Raw genomic sequence first — 25,527 nt, 5'->3', positions numbered from 1 at the left:
TATTATTTTTTTTAAAGTGCAAAATGTGTAATAAATTAGTGGGTGTGGCCAATAAATTAGACATTTATCAAGTGCATTTGGTAGATATTTCAGTCTAACAAATACTGTGAAATATCTGTGTAGATCTAGGTTCATTGCACTTTCTTTTAGGGTCACAGCTACATTAAGTTAAACCAAGTAGGGACAACAAAACAACTACATTCAGAAGGATTGGCCAAAACACCACATTTTTCACAGGCAAAACAAATGTGAATCATTAACTTGTGACACTGAAAAAGTGTATCCCCATCCTGTGCAGATCAAGCATGGGGCAGCACGGAGCAGTGCTGTGAGGCAGTGATGCTAACCATTACACCATCCATGCTTAATGTGCACAGGATGGGGACAGGGCTGCGCCAGGGGGGTGCTGTGGATACAGCTGTCCCGTGCCCCGGCCTCTGGAAGGGCCCGGGCAGCTCATTTTGCCCACCGCAACCCTCCGCTGTGCTGCCTGCGCTGCGCTTGGGCTTATTCAATGCAGGATACCGGCGTCCAATTAAAATGCTTCACCAGCTTTTGAGCCAATAAGAGCTTGTGTACAGTTAGCCAATCAGAGTAGCTGCCGGTACACGAGCTCTGATTGGCTCACCAGCCAGTGATGCATTGGGCTTCAGGACCTGCTGAGTCGGGTGGTAAGTGAAGGGAGGTCCACAAGCACCAGCACTACATACTACGATATACAGTATGTACAAATAAATATAGCTCCCGCACTGACAGCTCATCTGCCGTGGGCAACTCCACGGTGCCTAGCATGGGGGGGGGGGGGCAGCCCTGGATGGGGATACACTTTTTCAGTGTCACAAGTTAACGATTCACCTTTGTTTTGCCTGTGAAAAATGTGGTGTTTTGGCCAATCCTTTTGTTGTCCCTAATTGGTTTATTTTAATGTAGATGTGACCCTAAAAGAAAGTGCAATGAACTTAGACCTACACAGATATTACCTACTATGGCCCTAACTGTATGGAGTTTGTATATTCTCCCCAAACTTGCGTGGGTTTCCTCCGGGTACTCCGGTTTCCTCTTATAAACCAAAAATATACAGGTAGGTTAATTGGCTACCAACACATTAACCCTACAATGTATGTGTGTGTTTTACATGTGGTAGGGAATATAGATTGTAAGCTCCACTGGGGCAGGGACTGATGTGTACAGTATGTTCAAATATGCTTTGAAAAGTGTTGCAGAATATGTGTGCGCTATATAAGAAACTGTTAATAAATAAATAATAAATAAGCATGGACTTGGTTAACATCATGGATAAAACACAAACTGGATTCACATACAGAGCTGTCCAACTTCAGTCACATAAGGTCATACGTACGCACATATTGCTTATTTCATGGGGACGCTTTTTGCAATTGCATTACAATGAATAAAGAGGATGGGAGAGAACACATCTGTACTTGGGAGAGTTTCCCCAAGTGATGAGTAATGCAGGATAAAATGTGGTATTTTTGTAGATCAGAGAATTGCTAAGTGATGGGATATTTGCTCCAGAACAGAAGCATTTTGGATAATGGATTATTCTGTATTTCGTAATATCCTTATATTTCAATGAGGTATCTTAAGGACAGGACCCATGTGTGAACACAAGATGCATTTATGTTGTATAAGCACATCAAACACATAAAATCCACAAAAAATATATATTTTATTTATGCATGAAACAAGTTTTCAGAACATTAAACAAAGTTTGTGTGCAATCTTAAGCACTGAATTTGAATGCTAAGCTATAATTTTCTTGCACATATCTAATGCCAGTTACATATCATGTCCCCAGTAGTGCCAGTTACAGTTTCCCAGTAGTACCAGTTACAGATGTCCCCAGTAGTGCCAGTTAAATAACATATCCCCAGTAGTGCCAGATACAGATATTCCCAGTTTCCCCAGTAGTGCCAGTTACAGATGTCCCCAGTAGTGCCTGTTACATATCATGTCCCCAGTAGGGCCAGTAACAAATGCTCCCAGTAGTGCCAGTTATATATCATGGTCCCAGTAGTGCCAGTTACATATCATGTTCCCAGTAGTACCAGTTACAGATGTCCCTAGTAGTGCCAGTTACATAACATATCCCCAGTAGTGCCAGATACAGATGTACCCCGTAGTGCCTGTTACATATCATGTCCCCAGTAGTGCCAGTTACAAATGCTCCCAGTATTGTAAGCTTGCAGCAGGGCCCTCCAACCTCTATGTTTGTCTGTTTTACCCAGTTTGTTCTTTCAGTGTTGTCAACATTTGTAAAGAGCAACGGAATCTGCTGTGCTATATAAGACACTGTAAATAAATAAAATAAATAGTGCCAGTTATATATCATGCTCCCAGTAGTGCCAGTTACATATTATGCCCCCAGTATTGCCAGTTACAAATGTCCCCAGTAGTGTCAGTTACAAATGTCCCCAGTAGTGCCAATTACAGATGTCCCCAGTAGTGGTTTTAGCAAAGAAAAAATAGATATACTATATATACAGTATATATTGAAATTGTCAGCGGGGCACACCGGAAGCTGCTTACTCATCCAGAGTGCCCAATTGATATATACTATTATATACAGTATGTATGTATATATATATATATATATATATATATATATGTACACATACTGCAGTTTGTAAGTCTGGCATTCCCCGCATTATAGTATCAACTTGGCCGGGTGCCCTCCTCCGTGGATGCTCCACCAAGCATAGCAAAGTAAATGACAGGCGTCACTCCGGGTCTTGTGCAAAAAAGTATCTTTACTGTGTTGCGGTCTACGCCATTTCGGGAATCTGCCCGTCATCAGGACCAACACAAACCTTTGTGTTTACTTTGCTATATATATATTATATATATATACATTATATGTATGTGTACATTACGAAACTATGGACTACTTTGCACAGGCACAATTTATTTCACTACTACACGTAGGGCCTTATTCTAGTTCACTCTTTCTGACAAAATCCTTCTTAGATGGACAAAACCATATGCACTGCAGGGGGCAGATGTAACATTTACAGAGAGAATTAGATTTGGGTGAGTTATTTAGTTTCTGTGCAGGGTAAATACTGGCTGCATTTTTTTTACACTGCAATATAGATCTCACTTTGAAGTAAAACCCCACCCAAATCTAATTCTCTCTGCACAAGTAACATCTGCCCCACCTGCAGTGCACATGGTTTTGTCCATCTAAGGATTTTGTCAGAAAGAGTGAACTAGAATAAGGCCCATAGTTCCCTAGTTTGACAGACAGTGGGCCAAATGTAATAGGGTGTGAGAATCAAAAAGTGAGAGATTTTGGGAGAATTTTCCCTTTTTTTAAATCGGCAATCATTTACACTGCAAAACCAGGTGGATTTTGCCATGTAAATGATTGCTGCATTTAAAAAAATGGGAAAACTCTCCCAAAATCTGTCACTTTCTGATTCTCACACCCTATTACATTTGGTCCAGTTATCTATTTACTAAGACATATTTGTGCCAAAGAAACTTCTGGAAATAAATAACATTTAGTTGTTGCCATAAGTAATTAAATGGCAGATTAATTACAGTGTATTATTCAAGTCATAATTACTTATGTTTAAGAACAGGGCGAGTGCCCCTCACAGGAATTAAGGATAATAATTAAAAGTTAATCAGGTATCCCATAAGGAAGGAGGATACAGATCTTACATTAAACCAGGGGTTCCCAAACTTTTTTGACTCACGGCACCCCGAAGCATCAGAAATTTTTTCGCGGCACCCCTAGGCTAAAGGTTTATCATTGAGAAAGTCAGAAACAAATATTAAATTTAAGTAAATACAGTACAATGTGTTTATATCTCATCCTTAGGATCAGTTATGTGGTAATGGACAAAATGTACTTCTGTTTGTCCATAATTTGACTATTATATTGGATATACTGTAAATAACTTGAATTGGTCCTGGACCATCAACCCAGGGCACCCCTGCAAGTCCCCCAAGGCACCCCAGGGTGCCACGGCACACAGTTTGGGAACCACTGCATTAAACAGAGCATCCCATCCATCCATTCATTATACTGTATATCACACTTCAGAAGTATAATTGGTAAGACAGGGCTCCCTGTGGCTATTGTTACATTCAGCAAATCCAAGTGGAAGTACCCTGACCTAATATTTTATGAACAGTGAGAGATCCCATTAATAATTGTCACAGTACCTAGTCTTACTTTGTATATATCTAATCTGTCCTTGGCAGGAAAGTATTTGTATGCCTGTGATTCCTGCATGATTCATGCCTTGAGTGTAATAAGATTGATAAGTACCTTGTATAAAGTAATGTGAGTCAGTGCGATAGGTACATCCCATTTCAGCATGATTTGCTGCCACAGTATTGAACTTTGTTTTCACTCATCATTCTTAGTATTGTTCTTTTGCAAAACATTAACTTTTTCTAACAATGGGTCTATTTACTAAGCATTGGATGCGCATAATGTACCAGCCAATCAGCTCCTAACTGCCATGCGGAGGTCAATATGGCTTTAGGTCGACAGGGTCATAAGGTTGGCACAAGCATTAGGTCATCAATTGGAAGGGCCACAGTCAAGAGGTTGACATGGGTTTTTTCCATTTTCTTTGCACCCAATGTCAACACAGTCGACATGAGTACAGAAAAAGTACACCGCGTCCCCTCGCATAGTTTACTACTCTCGCCATGCGTAGGGCTTGGTGCCTTGATTTGTTCGGCACACTATTATCGGCTCCCTCCAGGCCCTAGTGGACGGTAGGACATGAAATTGAGCCTGTCGGCACATGTCGGCTAAAAAAAATGAAAAACCCCATGTCGACCTTTTGTCTGTCGATCTTCCAAATTTCAACCTAATGCTTTTGTTGACCTGGTGACCCTGTCGATCTAAAGCCATGGTTGATCTTTTTCATGTGTCAACCTTCAGTCGTCAACCTAATGCATGTTGACCTTAGTTTGGTTGACATAATGACCTACAGCAGCAATGCATTACAACCCTGACTCATGGCTGTGTGGCTTCTGAGTACATGTACAAGCTACATATGGCCCTAGCATTAAGTAATATACCCACACACATGTACTGTATAGCTAACCAGCTCGCATAGGCGTGCGCACATTGAGAGTTAGGGGTGCACAGGCACCCCCTAATGCTGTGCCTACCCTTATAAACACCTCCCTACCACTAGCAACCAGCAATAACTTTTTCCAAAGTATTTTGCTTTATAGAACTGTATTCCGTTAAAAGAAGCGCCCAGCAATCAATTATGTGTGTTTTGCATTGTTACTTGTACTAGACCATTGTCCTATCACTACATGCATGTGTCATCTATTTATGTTTTTGACTTTATTTGCATGTACTGTTAAACAGAGTAATTATACAATTAAAACTGAAATAGGCCGGAGATTATGGTGTGGCTAAGAGATGCTTTATTTTGTAGCGAGAGCACATAGATGATGGTACACAGGCCTGATTGGCTGTGTAAGACACACCCAGTAGGAGGTGCTAGGCACACCCCTTTGATGGTGCACCCCCTAATAAAATGTGCTGCGCACACCTATGCCAGCTCGTAAGCACAAGAATAGTATTATCAACACTTGCTTTGCCAGGGATAAATGCATTCACTATTAAGTTTAATTTAAATAAATAAAATTCCCTAAGGCTGTATTCTTCCTTCTTCTGTACAAATGATTGGATCAAAATATATATCTATTTAAAACACTCTAAAAACTCCTATAGTAGGAATGAGTGCAGCAGGTTTAAACAGTAATGACTACAGCTGTGCACCAGCTAGGTCAGGGGTGTCAAACACAAGGCCCGCGGGCCAAATCCGGCCCGCCAGACCTCGTTATGTGGCCCGCGCGAGGAGATAGCACGCAGGGCAGTGTGTCCCAGCTCCTGCCTAGGCCACCTCCTCTTACCCACCCCACCGTGGCCGCCTTACCTGTTCCTCCACTGTCGGCGGCCATGTTCCTGTAGGCACATATGTATGCGGCTACAGAAACATGGCCGCCGGCCTCCACGGCTACGATGACGCCGCCCGCCCATGCGTCTGTACAGAAGTAGGAGCAGGCAGGGAAGCTGGCCCGGGAGTCGGGGACAGTGTGGCCGCAGCAAGCAGTGAAGAAAAGCTGGAAGCCGCAGCAGCTGCAGGACAGACGGAGAAACAGTAAGTGAGGATGAGGATCACACTCACAATAAAAAAAAAATATATATCTGCTGTTTCCTGAGGTGTCCCTGTGTATAATAATAATAATGCCATGACACCACAGGCTGCTCCTCCTTTATAATCATTTATGTGTCATGGCATTACTTTTATTATATTATACAGGGGGAGCAGTCTGTGGTGTCATGGCATTATTATTATACAGGGGGAGCAGCCTGTGGTGTCATGGCATTCATTTTAGATTATACAGGGGGAGCAGCCTGTGGTGTCATGGCATTATAATTATACAGGGGGACCTACAGATACAACCGGCTCTTTGAGGGTGACCAAACTGCTGATGCGGCCCCCGATGAATTTGAGTTTGACACCCCTGAGCTAGGTGATTCGGTTGCTGGATCTCAAGGACCAGTTTGGCCACCCCTGATATAAACCTATATTTACTTTATCACAAACTTACTAGAGAAAGAAGAACCCAACTAAAGGCTTGCCCATTTTATATTTAATCTTAAAACGCAAATCATATAGCTTTGTTATCAGCAATTATCAGATAATATGGAGAAGCAGATTGATAGGGTGAAAGTTTAGGAAAAGGAAGACATTCACTGATCGCTGCACGTACAGCTTGTCACAACTATTCAGATATGTCACTTGGCTCAAGAGCTGAACAACAGGATCCACTCCCAGTTTGGCCAAATACCAGTGTAGACATACAGAGCGGAACGGAACATTTATCCCTTGTGATGAGTGGAACGGAGGCCTGTCAATGCAATCTACCATCCCAAAAATGATTTGATTTATTTCTGTCAAATCCTTGCCCAGAAACACTGTAGTGTTGGGCCAAACTGTTAATATTGCTGCACATGTAACCAGGTTTTAGACATTCTACTCATTGTATTACCCATCATTTTAAACAGGCCACTACAGGAATGGAGAGCGGGGCCTAATGCAATGCATTATTACTACATTTATAGAGGCACTGTCTAAAGTCACATCTGTCATCATTGGTTATAAAAGCTGCAGAAACCATTTCTATAATGTTCAGGCTATATATATAAATGACACTGTGATTTCATGGACTATAAATTCTACCATCCAAATATTTTCATGTCCATGGGTCTGTGACCAATTCCATTAATTACAATTTTACACATCAGGAGAACAGAAATCACATTGCAGACTTGCCAGCTAGATACTTTTCATCAGTAGAGACGTGGGTGTGACATAAACCACCAGCACACACAAAACACACAGTGGAGGGGGTTAGAGGAGAAGGCAGTAAGGATCAACCGGGAACAAGGGACTGAGGAGGAGCCAGCAAGTGGGCGTTATTGGGTGAGGGCAAGTTGTGATCCAATTTTGTAATCATCTGAGAATTTGAACTGTCATTTAGGGATATCACGCTACTATCACACTTTGGGCGACACATTCATGCTATTTGCAGGCTGTTCTGCCATCCCAACAATTGCCCACAGGGCTATGGGAATTAAAAGAGCAGCCAGTGAATAGACACTATGTAGGGAGAGCATGAAGGCCGCCTAGCATCTCTGGGAGTGATTAAAATTGGCATGCCGCCTTTTTAGATGTCAGTCAATGATTTCAATGCCCATATGTTGGAAGGGGATGCGTTCTGCATCCCAGTGGTGGGGGTGACGACATTCACTATGCCTGTGCCAGCAACCTGGCTATGGACAGGAGACCAGCACAGGAATCCCAACATCAATGAGGATTCCATCGCTAGAATCTCAACTGATGGTTAGGCTGCGGGAGGGGGGGGGGGATGTGCTTAGGCTTATACTGTGGGGAGGGAGGGTGAGAGTTAAGAACTTAGACAGGTGGGCTTAGGTGAGGGAAGGGGGTTAGATTAAGGTGGTGGGGAATGCGGGTTATGGGTAGGTGCTAGCGGGGTAGGTTAGGTTACAGGGGGGGAGGGTTAAGGTTAGGCTGCGGCTAAGGAGTCCTATGGTTAGGGGGGCATGTGGACGATAAGTATACTTACCTGGCCCCTGTCGGGATTCCCTCCATTGGGATACCGGCATAAGGATTCCCTCCATTGGGATGCTGGCATCGGTATTCTGAATGCCGGCATCCCAACTGTTAGGAGGTATCATTTAGGTTTAAATAAAGTTGCAGAGAGATAAAATAGCAATATATCAGCTCCTAACTGCCATATTACAAGCTGTGGTTGGTACTTTATCTGTCACCTTTCATATCTTAAGGCCCCCATACACTATGCGATTTTCGGCCGATTTCACCCGATTTCGGCCCTTTGGGACGATAAATCGGGTGAAATCGGCCCAAAATCGCAGGTGTTTGACATCTGATCTGATCTGATGCGCGGTCCCGCGCACATCGGATCGGATCACAGCGTCGGACCTGCTGAACATCAGATATATCGGAATCTGACCCATCATGGGTGCTTTTTAGCACCCACGATGTTCAGATCCGATATATCTGTGGGTACCTGGGGGAGCGGCAGGCGAGGACCGCAGGCGGCGCAGATGGAGACCGGGGGCGCGGCGAGAGAATAGGAAGAAATCCTATTCAAAAGACCGGGCGGCCGCTGATTGGCTGAGCCCGGTCTTTTGAATAAGATTTCTTTATATTCTCCCGCCGCGCCCCCGGTCTCCATCTGTGCCGCCTGCCGCTCCCCCAGGTAGCCGTCAATGCAGGTGGGGGGGACGCTGCGAGGCGGCTGAGGGGCCGGACGCTGCGGGGGACACAGAGGCGGCAATTACTTACAGCTGAGCCGGGCAGGGGGAGCCGGGAGCTGTCACTGTCAGTACGGAAGGGGGAAAAAAAGCCTATACAATGAATGGGCAGCCTGTGATTGGCTGAGCGCTCTCTCAGCCAGTCAGCAATTGGCTGAGAGAGCGCTCAGCAGCCAATCACAGGCTGCCCATTCATTGTATGGGCTTTTTTTGTTTCTTCAGTACAGACAGCTCCCGGCTCCCCCTGCCCGGCTCAGCTGTAAGTAATTGCCGCCTCTGTGTCCCCCGCAGCGTCCGTCCCCCCAGCCGCCTCAATGTCCCCCTGCTCCCTTCACATTGCAGCTCCCCAGGAGTTGCAAATGATACATCGCATGCGATGTATCATTTGCAAAACTTGGCACATCAAGTGCCAAATCGTGTGTCCCTCTCCCTGGGAGCTGCAGGGGGGAATCAGGTCCGACTTATCCTTAGGACAAGTCGGACTAATGTATGGGGGCCTTTAGTATATCTATCCTTATGTGTGTCCATTCTACAGATTACACAATGACCCACTACTTATCTCCATGGTCTGTTTGCCATTCAGTTACAACAAACACAGGGCCAGATGCACTAGGTCTGCAAGCCATGTGTACACTACAGACACCTCAAAGTATGTGTACATTTTCATTCTCAGGTCCTCATTGGGGCCCACACAGTCAACTGCAAGGCATGTAGAAATCATATAACCCAATGGTATCAGTTATATAGAATTGGTTTGGAAGGTTTTAGGCTGACCAGCTGCTAGGACTTATAAGAATAATGTTTTTTCGTCTTGTGTAACATAGAGAGAAGTTTGTGCAAATAATTCCCATGTGGTGACTCCATCATTCCTTTACCAGTCTTCTACTATTTATTCTGGGTCCACTAAATCTGTCAGTGAAATAAATGTATTAAACACAAGGGCAGCATAACAGAATCAGGAGAGGGGGACGGATGCATGTTGACTGTTCATCCTGAGAGCCATATTGTCCAAATCCGTGAAAGAAAAGGGTTTGCATTAGCACTGTGTATAAACTAGTTTTAGTCTATTAGAATATCTACTGTTCAATATAATAATAGTGAGAAAATAGAAAACATGTAACGTGTAAAAAGTTTTACTGGCAGCTAAGAGTAAATTATCATCTCAAAATCCTCTGAAACTAGGAGAATACTCATTCCTGTAAGTCTGCCCATATCTTTACAGCGGCATTCATTTACAATGCAAAACCAACTTGGTCTTGCCTTGCCGCTTTTAAAATATTGGCTGACTTGCGGAAATTCCCAACAGCTTGCATCTCACAGGCTATTACATTTGTCCCTATGTTGTTAAGCCAGTATCTAGAACATAAATAGAACAGAGATTTGTGATATTTATACTTTCCCTGGTGGTATGAACTGAGGATTAACTTGAAAGGTTAGGCGCAGCAAAACCAATCTATTGCAGCAAGCAGGCTATAACAATTAGTGATAATTAATATGGCAAAAGTATTGCTGAAGAACCCAAGTCACAGATTTAAATTGTCAGTATAAATTAATGGAAGACAAATATACAAATATATGTTGTGAAAGTGTACGGATCTAGGACCTTATTCAGATCTAATCGCAGTACAAATTTGTTCCCAAAATGGGCAAAACAATGTGCACTGCAGGTGGGACAGATGTAACATGTATAGGGAGAGTTATATTTTGGGTGGGGTGTGTTGAACTGAAATCTAAATTACAGTGTAAAAATAATGCAGCCAGTATTTACCCTGCACAGAAACAAATCTAACTCATACAAATGTAACTCTCTCTATACAGTAGGCGCCCATCTCATCTATCTTCCTTAGGCCATGGCTCAGCATGGCTAGCCATGGCTATCCTATTGTTCTCAGCTGCAATACAATACATATAACAATAGAGTAGGGGATTAGCAGAGTAATCCAATTACTCACTTAATCTCATTATAGAGATAGATGGCAGTGGCTACATCTGTACATGTTACATCTGCCCCACCAGCAGTGCACATGGTTTTGCCCATTTTGAGAACAAAATTGTACTGCGATCAGATCTGAATAAGGGCCCTAATTAGCAACTCATAATATGTATCCACTTACAAGAGTTCTTCTTTTTATTAAGTTCTCTTATGGGAAAGGTAATATAATGACATTTACCAAATAAAACCCAATTTACTGTATGACAGTTTTTGTCCTTTCCTTAGTTCTCTTGTGAATCAAAAAGAAGATATACATAATGACAAATGGTAAGACTCGTCTTTTAACGTACATTCCATATTATAATTTTTACCTTATTTTCTTATGCTTCATGCAATTAGTGCTGATTCAGAGTAATGAGCACAAGGCAATCATCTCATCCATCCTGAAGAAATTCAAATCAAGATGAAATATAAAAAGAACAGGGCCGGCTCTACCATTAGGCAGCTTTAGGCAGCTGCCTAGGGTGCCAGGATTTGGGGGGGGGGGCTCCACCAAGTCTGCCTTTCAAAATTTTAAGAATGTCTATGAGGATCCTTATTGTACTTAATGCAGGTGGCGACTGTGGAACTTCTAAGACCTCACCCCCATACCTTCCCTTGAGGCATACTTTCCTACTTGTTGCCACCTCCTCCTTGTACTCTGTTGTGGGTGGCAAAGGGGACGGTGAAAGCAGGGGACTTGCACAACAGGGAGCTGGGAAGACCTCACAATTTTTTAGTCTCCCTGCCATTCCGGAATGTTAGGCAGGTATGCCTTAAGGGGTTGGAAAGTGGGTATTGGTGGCAGTATGGGGGGGGGGGGGGAGTTGTTTGAGGTTTTGCCTAGGGTGCCAAGAAGCCCTACACCGGCCCTGAAAAAGGATACTTTCACTCCCTGAAGTATAATGTATCCAGTTTTGAATAAAGACTATTGGGTAAATGTAATAGTGTCCAAAACTGTCAAATACTGTAATAACAATGTAATAGGATGCAGGAACATGCAAGCTCAAATTTGGTCTGCAATCCCTGAACTGCATCCAGATGTTTTCCTATAGAAAACATACAACGGTACTTGTGTACAATCACGGCTCCCACGATGTCCATCGCATAGCAAAAAATCACATCGCATCGCATGCGATTGCATGCGATTTTTAACAGAAATGCATCCAAATGCATTGAAATTAGTATCAAACATGTTCAATGGCCCCCAAATGTCATTTTTGAGGCTGTACCTCCCCCACTATCAACCCGAAGCGTGGCGAGCGCAGCGAGCCCGCGAGGGGTGGCGGTACGCGTCCTACGACCTTTTCATACCCCCACTATCCACAATGGCGTGGAGTTGAGAATAGAAAGTGTGGCGAGCGCAGCGAGACACCGAGCCCGAAGCGTGGCGAGCGGACACGGATACCTTCACAGGTATACGCGTCCCCTCGCGGGCTTCACAGGTGTCCGCTCGCCACGCTTCGGGCTCGGTGACTCGCTGCGCTCGCCACACTTTCTATTCTCAACTCCACGCCGATGTGGATAGTGGGGGTATGAAAAGGTCGTAGGACGCGTACCGCCACCGCTCGCCACGCTTCGGGTTCACGTTGATAGTGGGGGTGGTACAGCCTCAAAAATGACATTTGGGGGCCATTGAACATGTTTGATACTAATTTTAATGCATTTGGATGCATTTCTGTTAAAAATTTCTGCTACAAAATGCGATCGCATGCGATTTTGTAAAAAAATTGTTAAAAACTGCAAAAATCGCATCCCATCGCATGCCATCGCATGCCACTACATATGGCATGCGATGGGAGCCGTGAAAGTACACAAGTACCCATACAACTCACCCAAAGTAATAGGGTTCGAGCTTTTAACTCAGACCAAAAACCTTACCAAAATCTCACCTATTTATTCATTTACAGTTTCTTATATAGCGCATACATATTACACAGCATTTTACAAAGCATAGTTGAACATTCACATCAGTCCCTGCCCCAGTGGAGCTTACAATCTATATTCCCTATCACGCACATACAGACATTCTAGGGTTAATTTATTGGAAGCCAATTAGCCTATAAGTATATTTTTGGATTGTGGGAGGAAACCGGAATACCCGGAGGAAACCCACGCAAGTACGGGGAGAATATACAAACTCTGCACAGATAGAGCCATGGTGGGAATTGAACCCATGACCTCAGTGCTGTGAGGCAGTAATGCTAACCATTACCCCATCCGTACTGCCCTAAAGAGGCCAGCTTTTTATAGAGGAGTATGACAGACCAATGCACAGATCAGTGATATCCGTGCTAAACTGCATAAGAATATTCCTAGAAAATGATCCCTTATGGAAATTGAGATGAAAACTGGTATGCTAGATGCTAAAATTTGAGTAATGTTATTTGTCTCATGCTGTATCTATAAATGACCCAAGGATTTAGGGCGGGATGTATTAATATACATCGCCGCCCTTCGCCTGCCAGACGGCGCCATATGCTGCCGCATATGTACTAACATATGCGGCTAGCATCGGGTTGCGGTGACGGAGACCCCCGCAATACCTGTGATGTGGTCTGCGGGGGTCTCCGTCACATCCCGGCGGCTGGCAGTGTCCCCCTGCGTCTCCTCCTCCCCCCTGCAGTCGGATGTCCTGCTGGTTGTGACACCTGCTGGGGGAGGAGGAGATCAAAGGAGGACGGGAGGGGGGGGGGCGCACGGACGGCGGATGGCGACGACGATAGAAGCCCATTGGCTTCTATATTTTATCGCCACCCAGGGGGTGCCATGCGGAAAAGGGGCGGATGGGTAATGGTACATAGGAAAATGCGGTAAAACCCCCGTTTTACCGCATTTTCCCTTTAGTACATCCCGCCCTTAAACTGTTGAGTTGGCAAAAAATGGCATAAGGACAGGTCCATATAGACATACATAGGGCCTGCTACAGTGTAGTATACAAATAGGATGGACAGCACACTACTCCAGTAGCGGGTGGAATGAGCAAGATCTGGACCCGCAATGTGCATTAGTAGAATGAGTCTTGTGTTGGTATTTGCAGCGTCCCCAAACTGAAGCATGATTTAATGCTGTGGCCATTTGGGGATGGAACATGGACAGCTACGGGGGACCATTATACAAATAAAGGGCAGGCCAAGACCTTGGAGTTCTGACACATATTTCCTGAACCCTCCAGAGGAGTTCCTGCAGTTATTTTAAGTTTAGGCTTAGTCAGATGGGCGCATGCACTTTTTAATTACAGAAATGTCTTGCATAAATTAATGCTGGTGTTCTAACCAACTATAGGAACTATAGGATTTTACAGAGATATGCATTCTGGGTACAAAGTAGAACTATTTTATTTTTGATAATTTTGCATTGATGCAGTTCCAAATCCATGAAAGGTATGAATTCAAATACAGTATCCACATAATTTAAAATCTTGACAAACCCAAGTATTGATCAGGCTTGTCAATGGATTACCTTCCATTCTCGTGAAAAGGCAAAAAAAGGCATGAAAGGCTGGGGAAAGTAGTGTTCCATTGATTGATAACTTTGTGCATCCCTGAACTGCTGGTGAAAGAAAGAAGTTCTCCTATCTTGTGGCAAGTAATGAAATGTACCCATGGTGTCTATGTGGTGTCTATTCAAGGTTCTGATCAAATCAGGAATTGCTTTCAAATGATTCTTTGATTGTGGTCTACCCATAATGCTCTCTCAAACTGCTAAAATCAATTTTTCTAGATAGAAAGGCATACCCTCCAACATTGTATTCATAAAAATCGGTACAGGGGGATGTAACCACAGATATAAGAGGCGTGGTCATTGGTAGAGGGGGTGTGGCCACCGGGCAGTCCCAGCAGCGGCTCCTACAAGGAGTGAAAACAGCACCCACCCAGGCCAGTGAAGATGAACCCGGGTGTGGAGACGCATGACCCCTGGCAAAGGTAGCAGATAATCGCAGGGCACATATGTCGCTCTCTCCCTCACCTCCTCACAGATCCACCGCGAGTCCCGTGCCATGGCCTGCATCCAAAAAAAGCAACCACACATGTGTTGCCACAGGGCGCTGTATGTACACAACAATCACTGAGCGCACAGGCAGGTCCACGGTGCGGCCGCATGATGTCATTACACGACGCACGCTGGCCTCCACCCGCAATGCACCTCTGGGAACGGGTGCAGGTCATTACAGGGCCATATTTTCTTAATAGGTGAGGGGAGACTAAGGATTTGCAGAGTGGCTTGCTTGTCACAGCTGCTATGAAATGAAGAGCCACCTGAAGGATCAAAAATCGGTGCAATCGGTACAGTGGATTTAAGCCGGTACAGACTGTTTAAAAACGGTACTTTACCGGCTAAGTCGGTACAGTTGGAGGGTATGGAAAGGTAATTTTATGCAGTCACTCTTCACAATAAATATCTACTGCTCTATATATAACTTCAATGCTTATGCTTACATAAATCATGGGTTCAATTCCCACTATTGCCCTAACTGGGTGGAGTGTGTTTATTTTTGCTATGCTTGAATGGATTTCCTCCAGATACAATGGTGTCCTCAAACAATCCAAACATATAGTGATAGGTTAATTGGCTCCCTAAAAAAATGTAACCCTAGTGTGTAGGCGTCTATGTTTACATGTGTTTAAGGCTATGCCTGCACATGTTTAGACTAGACGGGCCCCAGTGGTTCTTATCTGCCATTAAACTTTATGCTTCTATGTAAATACTGCTGCCCTTGCACATCCTTATGCAGAGTATCTATCCATATTGTTAGTGCGAGCAGACTAAAGTCAGAACCACAAATGACTCACCTCTTCCTAAGCAAATGTGACATTTTTCTCTTTTCCTATCCTTAGGATCTTCCAGCCCTCCAACTACAAGTATAATACTGGTCATAGCAGATAGACTTGGCCATATCAAGTTTACACATTGAGCACTACTTAAGAGCTTCTCTTTCAAACAAAGGCGCAGACACATAAGTATTTTAAGATTAAGTTTGTGGCCTCTCGCTGTTTCCATTCAGTATTAGTGAAGTATTTATTAAACAGGTGCACTAGAACTTTTCATTGATTCAAAGAGATAATTCTGGAGAAAGCAGAACTGGAATATCATCTATCACCAAATATTTGATCATCCATTTAAGGAGGATTTCAACAGAAATGCTTAATAATGGGATCTGGATCTGATTTCCTCTGACTCTTTAATATATAACCGTTGAAGTTCATTTGAAATTTACTGCTCATATTCCCTTAGGAAGATTCTGACCAATTTGATGCCCTTTGCAGTACGGGACCCTTCAAACACCTGAGAAGTAGGCATGGACTTACCGGATGTGTGTGACCTTGTGACAGTGACTTGAGCAGCAGAGGTTGTCAGGGTCTACCCCTTGTGTGTCTCCAGCAATCAAATTTCTCCCCTTTTGTGTCTTCAGCCATCAAGTCCCCCCCCCCCCCCCCCCACACCCCCTTGTGTCTCCACTCATCAAGTCTCTTAGCCTTGTATTTAAAAAAGGAAATTAGAGGTATCCCCTTTCGGCACCACAGGTGGAAAAGGAAGAGGAATTGTGGGGTGCACAATTCCTCTTTTCTTCTCCACCTGTGGTGCTATAAGGAGATACCTCTCATTTCCTCCCCCCCCCCCCCCCCCCCAACAATTCTATGTAGGTGTGAGGGCACCTTAAGGGAGGCACCCCCATTGGCAGCCTAGTGTGCACAGGGAGGGACTTACATACTATTTATTTCACCTTTTCTTACCCTTGTATGCTTGCCCATTAGAGAAAGATTTTGCTGTAGCTATCCATGCTGAATCAGGCACCAAATACTAACACACAATGTGCAAAGTTGAGTAAGGTGCTAAAAATGTATTACAGCTGTCATGTAGAAGATAATGAAACAAATGTATTGATTCATTTATTATTTTACAATTAAACTACAATAGTTTATATAAGAGAATAATGAGGGACTCTAACTATGGGCTAAGACCTAGACTGCCGATTGACAGAAGTCCTGGCAGGGCAGCGAGCACTTTGAGCAAGATGCCCACTGCTGTAATGTGTGGGAGTTTCAGGTGGATTCGCCCATCAAATCCATCTGGCACCAAATTAAATTCCCCCTAATCTAAACTGAAACGGCCTTTGTTTAGCCAAAATGATTCTTTTTTTTTTATTAAGAATTCTTTTTTTATTGAACATATCACATAGTTCACATAATATAATAATGATTCTTTTGACAGAAAGAAAAACTGGCTTAAGAACTTGCCAAAAAAAATTGCATTTCCCGTCATTGTGATTCAAAAGCTTACTGTAAGTGTATGTAAATTAGATGCAAAGGAGAGATTCTCTCAAATACAATATTCTGTTATTGAATTATTTCCACTAGTGAATAAGGTTTCCAAATCTACACAATAAGCATTTTTGTTGCCTATGAAATAACAGTTACCTAGATATTGTTCTCACTGTAGGCAAAGTTGTTTTTCCAAGAAACTCATCATGTGAGAGAGATAAAGATTGCCAAGAGCATTTAAAAGTCATAGTGAAGCACATCTAAATCCTGGTAGTTTACACACATTCATTATTCACCTCTGCACACATTCATTATTCACCTTTCTGCACTTACCCTGCTAACGCCAGCTGGTGCTCTTAATTATTAAGTTTCTTAGGAGTTATGCACAAGACACTTGGAGTCTTCAGGTATTTAGCACATTTGTATTAGTCTGTAACATGGTTTAGCAGTTTATACAGTAGATACTGCAGATATGATAGGATTATGATGACAATGTTAACCTATAATGGAACTTTTCCTGAGTGCTAAAGGTCCCCGCGGAAGGAAATCTCATACATTTCATTTTATTCTCAGAAGACCATAAGTCAACTTCTGCAACTATATCACTCAGATCGGCGTCACTGCTCCAGAGGGGCATATTTACAGCATAATTTCTCAGAGGAAGGAAATCAAACTAGGACGGCTCATTTTCATTCTCGGGAGGGAATTCTAGACAGAAGAGCATATTCAGGCAACCATCCCTCAAAAGATCAAGGTTAAACTTGCTCCCCTTAAGAGACCAATGTCATATATATCCATTCATGGCCTGTCCCAGGAAACTAGTTCAAAACTAAAACATGAGCTGTGTGATAAGGATAAATTTAATTACAAACCTTCCAACTGTTCAAATTTACAGATATAAATCAAAAACTAATTTGCAATCATTTACAGTCGGAGAGCAATTAAAGAGAATTTAATTGTGATCGTTCTATGGCAGCTAGGTTCAGGACTCAATCTTTCGAAAAACACATTATACATTTTTAGCATTCTATAAATAAACTGGCACCAGCGCCAGATTAGTGCCACAGCAGCTTCTCGTTAATTTTAGAACCTTTTATACAGCTGAAAGACCTAGCAGACACTTGACCTACATATGTGTCCTTTCTAATTAATGCATTGTACTTACGTTTTGTGTCTATGATAAAAGAACAGGCTCATGCAAAGCTGACTGTATGCCCGTTTCCAAAGCATGTTTTCGCACTGTGCTTAACCTGGAATCAAGCATATGCATGTATAAGGGTGATACGTAATTCAGTCATATATATAGTCGTATGCTACAAAAGCTGCATACCTCAACGCAATGAGGCTTTCTGCAGTGTTCTGTGAGGTCCATATTGCTGGGAGGCTTGTGGTATTCTTGGTCCAATGGGTTAGTGGACAAGTGTCTTGCACCCACTCATCCTGGCCACTGCCCCAGGTTCCATCCGTTTGCACTGAAAAAGAGGTAGAATGATAAGGAGGTTAGCAATTGATAGCATCATCATAGCCCCGCGCCCACTATACAATGCAGCAGTATGAGCGCTGTGAAGTGGGGTGTGGTTTATCATGATGCAGTCATGTCTCCATGCCCCCAGATCGGCTCTTTATCACCCTTTTAATATTCACAGTTTATTTAAACCCCCTGTATGGTCTATTTGTACTTTTTATATTAAACTGGTTGAGTGTTAATGTCATTGTTTCACTGTAAGGCAGTATAGACACCAAGTGACTGATTAAGTATTACCATTACTATTATTATTATTATTATTATTATTATTATTATTATTATGAAGTACCATAAATATAGGCCCTAATGTACTAGCCTGTGATTTGTGATTACAAGTTCAATTAGTTTTAAGGCAAAACCAAACACTTATAGCAGCTGTATATTCTCAGTATAACACCAATGCCTGCAATATCTCAGATTATTACATTTAGGCCACAGTGTGGGTCAGTAGCGGGCTAGGCCGGATCACTTTTAACCAGCTTGGCATCACACTGGACCTTGCTTCTAATAGGCATTACAGCGTCTGGTATAAAATGTAATAGTCATGACAGTGTGATACTTGATGTGTAATAGGCATTACAGTGTGGGGCATAATTTAGAATGGGCATTATGGTGTGTGGCATAATGTGTAATGGGCATTACGGTGTTGCATAATGTGTAATGGGCATTACGGTGTGACATAATGTGTAATGGGCATTATGGAGTAAATATTTGCTGTGTGCCTACATCTTGCACTGTCAATATTTTTAGTGTGTGTGTGTATGGTAGGGGGCACCAATTATTATTATTGCACAGGGCAACAACATTCGATATACGATCCATCATGCTTTACACATATTGGAAAAACTGTGTATATTCTTCCCTAGTTTTATACATCCTATGGTGTGTAGACTTCGAAATGTATGCGCCCAGGCTAAACGATGCCAGCCCCTGGCATAGATTTTTGGTATTCTGTTTTCATTTTCTGTAATACACTGAGATCTGACCAGTCACAGGAAAACCATCTACAGTAGTAGTTGACTGATATATTTATCCCTGTCACTGTGTAATGAGAGGATAATGAAGTATTGAGAGGATAATGATGCAACAGAATACCTGTTGAGCCCAATTTACCCTAGGAGCAAGGCTGAAAATGTCTCATCTTCCGGTCTGTCATTTACAAATGGGAGTATGACTCAATTTGGCACTAGACATGACATCTAGTCCATATAGTTTAGGGGTAGTAGATTACACCATGCCAGTATGCTAACTTTGAAACTGCAATAAAAAAAAGACATTATAACACAAACTTTAGCAACGTTAACGGAAGTTGTATTTACCCAACTGTTTAGTAAAGCTGGCAGAATTGGGAGACAAATGTTGGAACGCGGGTTGAACTAGATGGGGCTGTTCTAACTTACCTGAATCCTCTCCCCCTAACTCCCCAACAATCCCAGATGCCTTTTTTTCTAATAGGTAAATATGCAATAACAGCTACGGTTAATGGGCCCGATTCAAACCCGATGAATAATCAAAGAAGTCACAGTGGACTGTGGGGAGAAAGCTGCCACCCAGACAGAAAGAGATAACACCCCTTGATAAATTGTGAGAGAATTACAAATGGATCACGAATCGCTATTCACTCGCAAATCATGACGTAATTCACGAAACATAGACGTGTCTTTGCCACGTGTACAAATGTAAGTAGGTCCGAGGCTTCCACTAACCTGCAACAAGTGGTCAGCACTGACATCACAGACCCTCCTCAAAAAATGCCTCAGCACACCTGTGTTTTTTCAAACATCAGGTTTCCGCCCCCAAATGCCGGCTTCCTGACAATCAAACTGCCACTACTGTGATCAAACTGCGAATACATAGTGCGCTGTGCAGCTGATGCGCAATCGTTTGATAATCGCCCAAATTCCAAAGCTGATGATTAGGGATCAGGTCTGAATCAGGTTCAATATTTTTTTTGTTTAAAAACTTACAAAATACAGATAATAATCTTTTGATTCCTTCAAATAAAAACTGCATGAGAATAAAAAAAATTCAAATGTTGCTAGATGTTTTCAGGAAAAATGATAGTTACAATGAATATATAGTTGCCATCAACAATTACCTGGTTTGTGGCTTTAACTTTGATACATATATTAGGCCAGAACTGCAGAATCGAGGCCAATGTTCCTATGATAATAGAGCAATGGGTTAATGAAGGCCAAGACTGTGTGTCATTGATCGTCCCTGACCACTATAATTCTGGCTCAGCGGCACTTTCCAAGTGTCGCACAAACTATTTTGCATGGATATTGCTGACGATGGGGGGAGTGAGATTCTCCTCACAGAGATAGGGCGAGTGAGAGGACTTTAATAAGTACAAGGTCAGTAAAGCAATCAGGATGTGATTACACAGCGAGAGCATAGCTGAAATGAAATACACTTTATGAGTGAGGTCTGCAGAGAATGATGGAGTCGACTTCTTCTGCCGCATAAAAGTCATTTATAACCAGATTTTCTTTAGAGGAAACCTGATATATTCAATATAAGACTTCCTAACTGATTGTGTTGCTTCTGAACAAGCATCCACTTATCATCTGTTTCATTAAATCAACTGATAACATCAGGTGCTTCAGCCTGGCGCTACTTCCCACCATGCCTTTCGCCATAAGGGGTGTACAACAAAGAAACACTATAGCGCCTTTTATGAGAAAGTAAGGAAAAGCAGCATTCGCTGCGTATGTTATTTTAGAGCATAGCTGCTTTTAGATAGTATAATAAAACACAGGGGGCTAAATGTACTAGGTGTGAGTTAATATGAGAGTACAAACTCACACCTACTCACTGTGAATTTGGTGTGAGTTTGTACCACAACTTGGACTATGTAATAGGGTGCAATATTTATAGGGTCTACATAACTTCAAGTGAGATTTCTGGAGTGAAAGTTTTTGTAAGTAAGGGAGAGAGTTATTTGCATAAAGGGGGTAATTCAAACCTGATCGCACGGCTGCAAGTTTGCACAGCGGCTGATTATCAGTAGACTGCGCATGCATACAAGTCGCAGTACGCATGGGCAAGACCATCCTGCAATGAAATTCTGCTACTTTTTTTGATCATTGGCCATTCACAAGATGATTGATAGGAAATAGGCATTTGGGGGGGGGGGGGGGGGAATGGACCATTTAGTGGGAGTGCTAAGGAAAAACACTGCGTGTCCGTGGAAATGCTAGGCGTGCCTGAGCGGATTAGGGGAGGATGTGTGACATCAGCTCCAGACTGGATATGTCTACTTTCATCGCACATCGAGGAGGTCTCTAGCTACTCTGAACTTGGGAGTTTAAAAATGATAATATGGTGAGTCTGCTACGATGGGTTTTGGACATATTCGCACGTGCGGACATATTCGCACGGACATATTCGCACGGTAGCCAAAAACATCCATTCGCACATAGAGCACATTTGCAAGGAAGGATATCACTCTGTAAGGGCGGCGGCTTAACTGATCACTGGCCACGGGAATTCTCGCCCCTTTCTAAATGACCACCATAGTTTTGACCAGCATTTGTCTAGGGAGGGCGAGATTTAATGCTGCCTGAGTTCAGCGGCAGTGCGTGCTGTTAAAGGGGAATTAACTTAGAGGCAAAACCATGCCCTGTAAGTTAATTCCCCTTTAAAAAAATGTCCGAGTTTGGCGGACAGCTCGCACTGCCACTGAACTCAGGCAGCATTAAATCTCGCCCACTGTCTTTGTCACCCAGCCTGAGACTAGCGACCTGCAGAGTCCCAACCTGGGAAGTCAAGAACCAACAGGAATGTGCGCTTCACATACGATGGAAATTTTGCCCCCAAAAAGAATATTTTTAAAAGAAAATCTGTTTAGAATGCAGTTTATGTCACAAAATAATGCATATTCAGCTACAGGTACATTTGTAAAACCAAGAAAGGTCACATACAAATGTATTTTTGTTTCCTTAACTACGCCACAAATTAAGAAGGCTCCTGCCAAGAGGCGATGTCCACAAATGGAAGATGAGGCTAATGAGTACTAAACAAAAACATGAATTTACAATTAGCCCATGCGTCAGCTGGCTTCTGCAAAACATCTATATTGTTATATAACATTAATACCATTACCATTGTGACATTAAGTCCTACATCGATTTAATAATGTAATGAGGCTCCAAACATATCTGTAATTTAACCCACCAAATAATTTTCTAAAGCTTATAAATCACTGATATACAAACTTAAAGCAAACGTCCCATCCAGGATTGCCTTACAAACCATGTTTTTATTGTGATGGTTTGAATAAATTAATTATGTCCCAACTTAATCCACCTGTGCTCATGTATGGAAATCTGTAATACATGCATTGTTAGATTACTAGGAGCAGTGTATTTTGATGATTACAAGAATCTATACTTATCATTATAATCCTCTTTTCAGGTCCTTATTGCGTAGTACCAGCTTGGCTGGTTATCATTGAGCAGTACACAGATCATCCTTATGCCTGTGGATGCTGTTTATCCTGCAGAGGACACAGGAGCAGCCTTCACTACGGAAAGCCAATAACAGCAGCAGGCCCCACCAGGGCTTTATTAACACTTTGAGTGCCAATATCTCTGTGAGAGATGTGCAAAATATCGGCTAAAAATGCCAGCGTCACTCACATTTGTTATATAAATTGAAATATGTTTAAAAAAGTTGCGTAAAAAAAGACTATATTTCCTATATAGGGTAAATATTACAGATCATTATGATGAATACTAATGTTTGCTTGGCAATTTTCACACCTTCCAAAGTACTGTAGCAGTCTTTTGAAATGTTCAGGCAATTATAAATCTCCAATACTGACTGATAGATACAAAACTGCTGAATGTAACAAGCTCAGCGAAGTGGTTGCAATATAATAGCCAAATAGCGGGTCTTACCCACCAATGCCTGATGCCCAGACTTACAGTATTTAGGGGCAAACAGAGGTACTTACCAGCCTTTAAAGGATCTGTATTGGAAGCTTCAGCTACAGATGGAGCGGGTCTCTTCCTTGCAGGGGATGGCGATGGCGACGCCAGCCGCCATCCCCCACCACCCGCCATCTGTATCTGCGAAAGGGGACGCGCGCGTACGAGATGCGCGCGCATCCCCTTTCGCACGGTTCCCCCGGGTCCCCGCTTTCATGTCGGCGGTCACCCAGGGTCCCCGCACCCCCCCCCCCTAACCCTGTCCGTCTCCATGAAGCGGAGACGGAGAGGGTTCCCGCCGCCCGGAAACTGAGACGCGCGTCTCAGTCAGATGGACGCCGGGCTGCTGGCGGATCGCCAGCGGTGAGGGAGCCCGGCTCCATCTGTATGTCATATGTAAACAAACTACTGCCCCACAAACAGCATCACTAACCACTCTCCAGGTGCAGTATGTGCATGCACAGTGGCACGGCTGAAGGCGCAGGTAAGGGCCAGAGAAAGCGCAGACTCAACAAAGTCAATTTTTTTTTACTATGTTAAATTGAACATATTTTTATTGCATATACCAGTATCTCAGTTCATTAAATTGTGAATGCAGAATCAATTGAGTCTTCTTTTTTAAAGTAAAATAAGTCATATATTTGTCAACACGTTTTTCAGAAACAGGTACAAATAATTAAATTTTTGTTAGAAAAAAGGGAAAAATAAGACAAAATACAGGATGTTTTGGTAAAACTAAATATACATAACACATACAGTAAAATGACGCGATTGTGACATTTTAGCTCCGCCCCCTCCTCCGAAACCCGCGGATAGGGGCGCGCAATGGGGGAGACTCCCGGCCATTCCGGGAGGGTAGGCAACCCTGCCCCTTCCCCCCTGCCTACTGTGACTCTCCCGATCCTTACTGCATGTCACCAAAATCAGGGCGATGTTGTGATGCATGCAGTGGGTATTAAAAATGCCATCTACTTTCTGGCCTTTATAAAGCAGGATCACACCGGAGCAGTCCAAACAGTGAGCAGTGAGCAATGTATGGCACAATTTGGTACACCCTGGACTCTCTAATCTATTACTTTATTACTTTATACAAATTCTACTGCTACAAAAAATTTGCAGAATCCATCTACTTGGTACATTTGGAAAAACAGCTCAGCCGTGTTTTACATGTTGTGACAAATTGAGAAAAAAAGATGTATGTGGACACGGATGCCGGATGGCGGGATTCCGACAGTCATTACACTGAAGTTGGAATCCCAACTGTTAAAACCCCGACACTCGGGATCCCAATGACCACCGGCTATTCTCCCTCATGGGGGTCCATTTATTAAATGTCAGAAAACAGTTACAGCCAATGTAACTGTGTACAGCAACAACATACCTAGTAGCCAGTCCTTCAGCATGTATCTAACTTCAAACATCTCCCAAAAGGCTGACTGGTGAAGGATAAAGGCAGGCCCGGTGACAGGGGCGGTCAAAGTGGACAGCTGACCCAGGCCCCGAGGATCAGAGGGGCCCCAGAATCAGCCACTCGTCCCATCATTCAGTCGCCCGGCACTCGATTGCTCTGGGCGTCTGGCACTTAATCCCTCCCCATAACAAGAATTTTAGGGTCAGCATGGGCAGGTAAGTTCCCTTCTTTGGGGGTCCCCACTTACCCAGGACCCCTTCCCATGCTTACCGGTCTGGGGGATGATGCTTTTGCCAGGGGGACTTATATAAAAAGTCCAGGGACAGTGGCACATGGGGAGTTCGACTGGCGCGGTACACCTGTCAAACCGTAGCGCAGGTGTCCTAAGGCGAGCTCAGGGAAAACAAAAACCTCCCGTGGAGCAGAATGGCATTACCCTGCTGGCTGGTTGGGGCCGGTGCTGGTTTTTCATGACTAAAAATCTCACCTTATCCCAACATATTGCATTTTTGCTGCAAATTCACATCTCATTAAATATGCAAATTCAGGC

General features: G+C 43.2%; 1 long non-coding RNA gene across 3 annotated transcripts in view; it reads right to left on the bottom strand.

Moving 5' to 3' along the window:
• The window catches only part of LOC146007040 (uncharacterized), a 143,261-nt gene that overhangs the window by 86,398 nt on the left and 31,336 nt on the right, over positions 1-25,527 (bottom strand). For all 3 annotated transcript variants that reach the window (XR_014444210.1, XR_014444209.1, XR_014444208.1), the window contains exons 2-3: positions 18,438-18,579; positions 18,273-18,357 (exon numbers count right to left, since the gene is read on the bottom strand). This is a non-coding gene — a long non-coding RNA (uncharacterized LOC146007040). The remainder of the gene's footprint in view (positions 1-18,272; positions 18,358-18,437; positions 18,580-25,527) is intronic.

This window comes from Crinia signifera, chromosome 6 (genome assembly GCF_055691185.1).
Source record: "Crinia signifera chromosome 6, ASM5569118v1, whole genome shotgun sequence".
Taxonomy (NCBI): domain Eukaryota; kingdom Metazoa; phylum Chordata; class Amphibia; order Anura; family Myobatrachidae; genus Crinia; species Crinia signifera.
The sequence above is the reverse complement of the archived record's forward strand: the minus strand, read 5'-3'. Positions and strand labels throughout refer to the sequence as shown.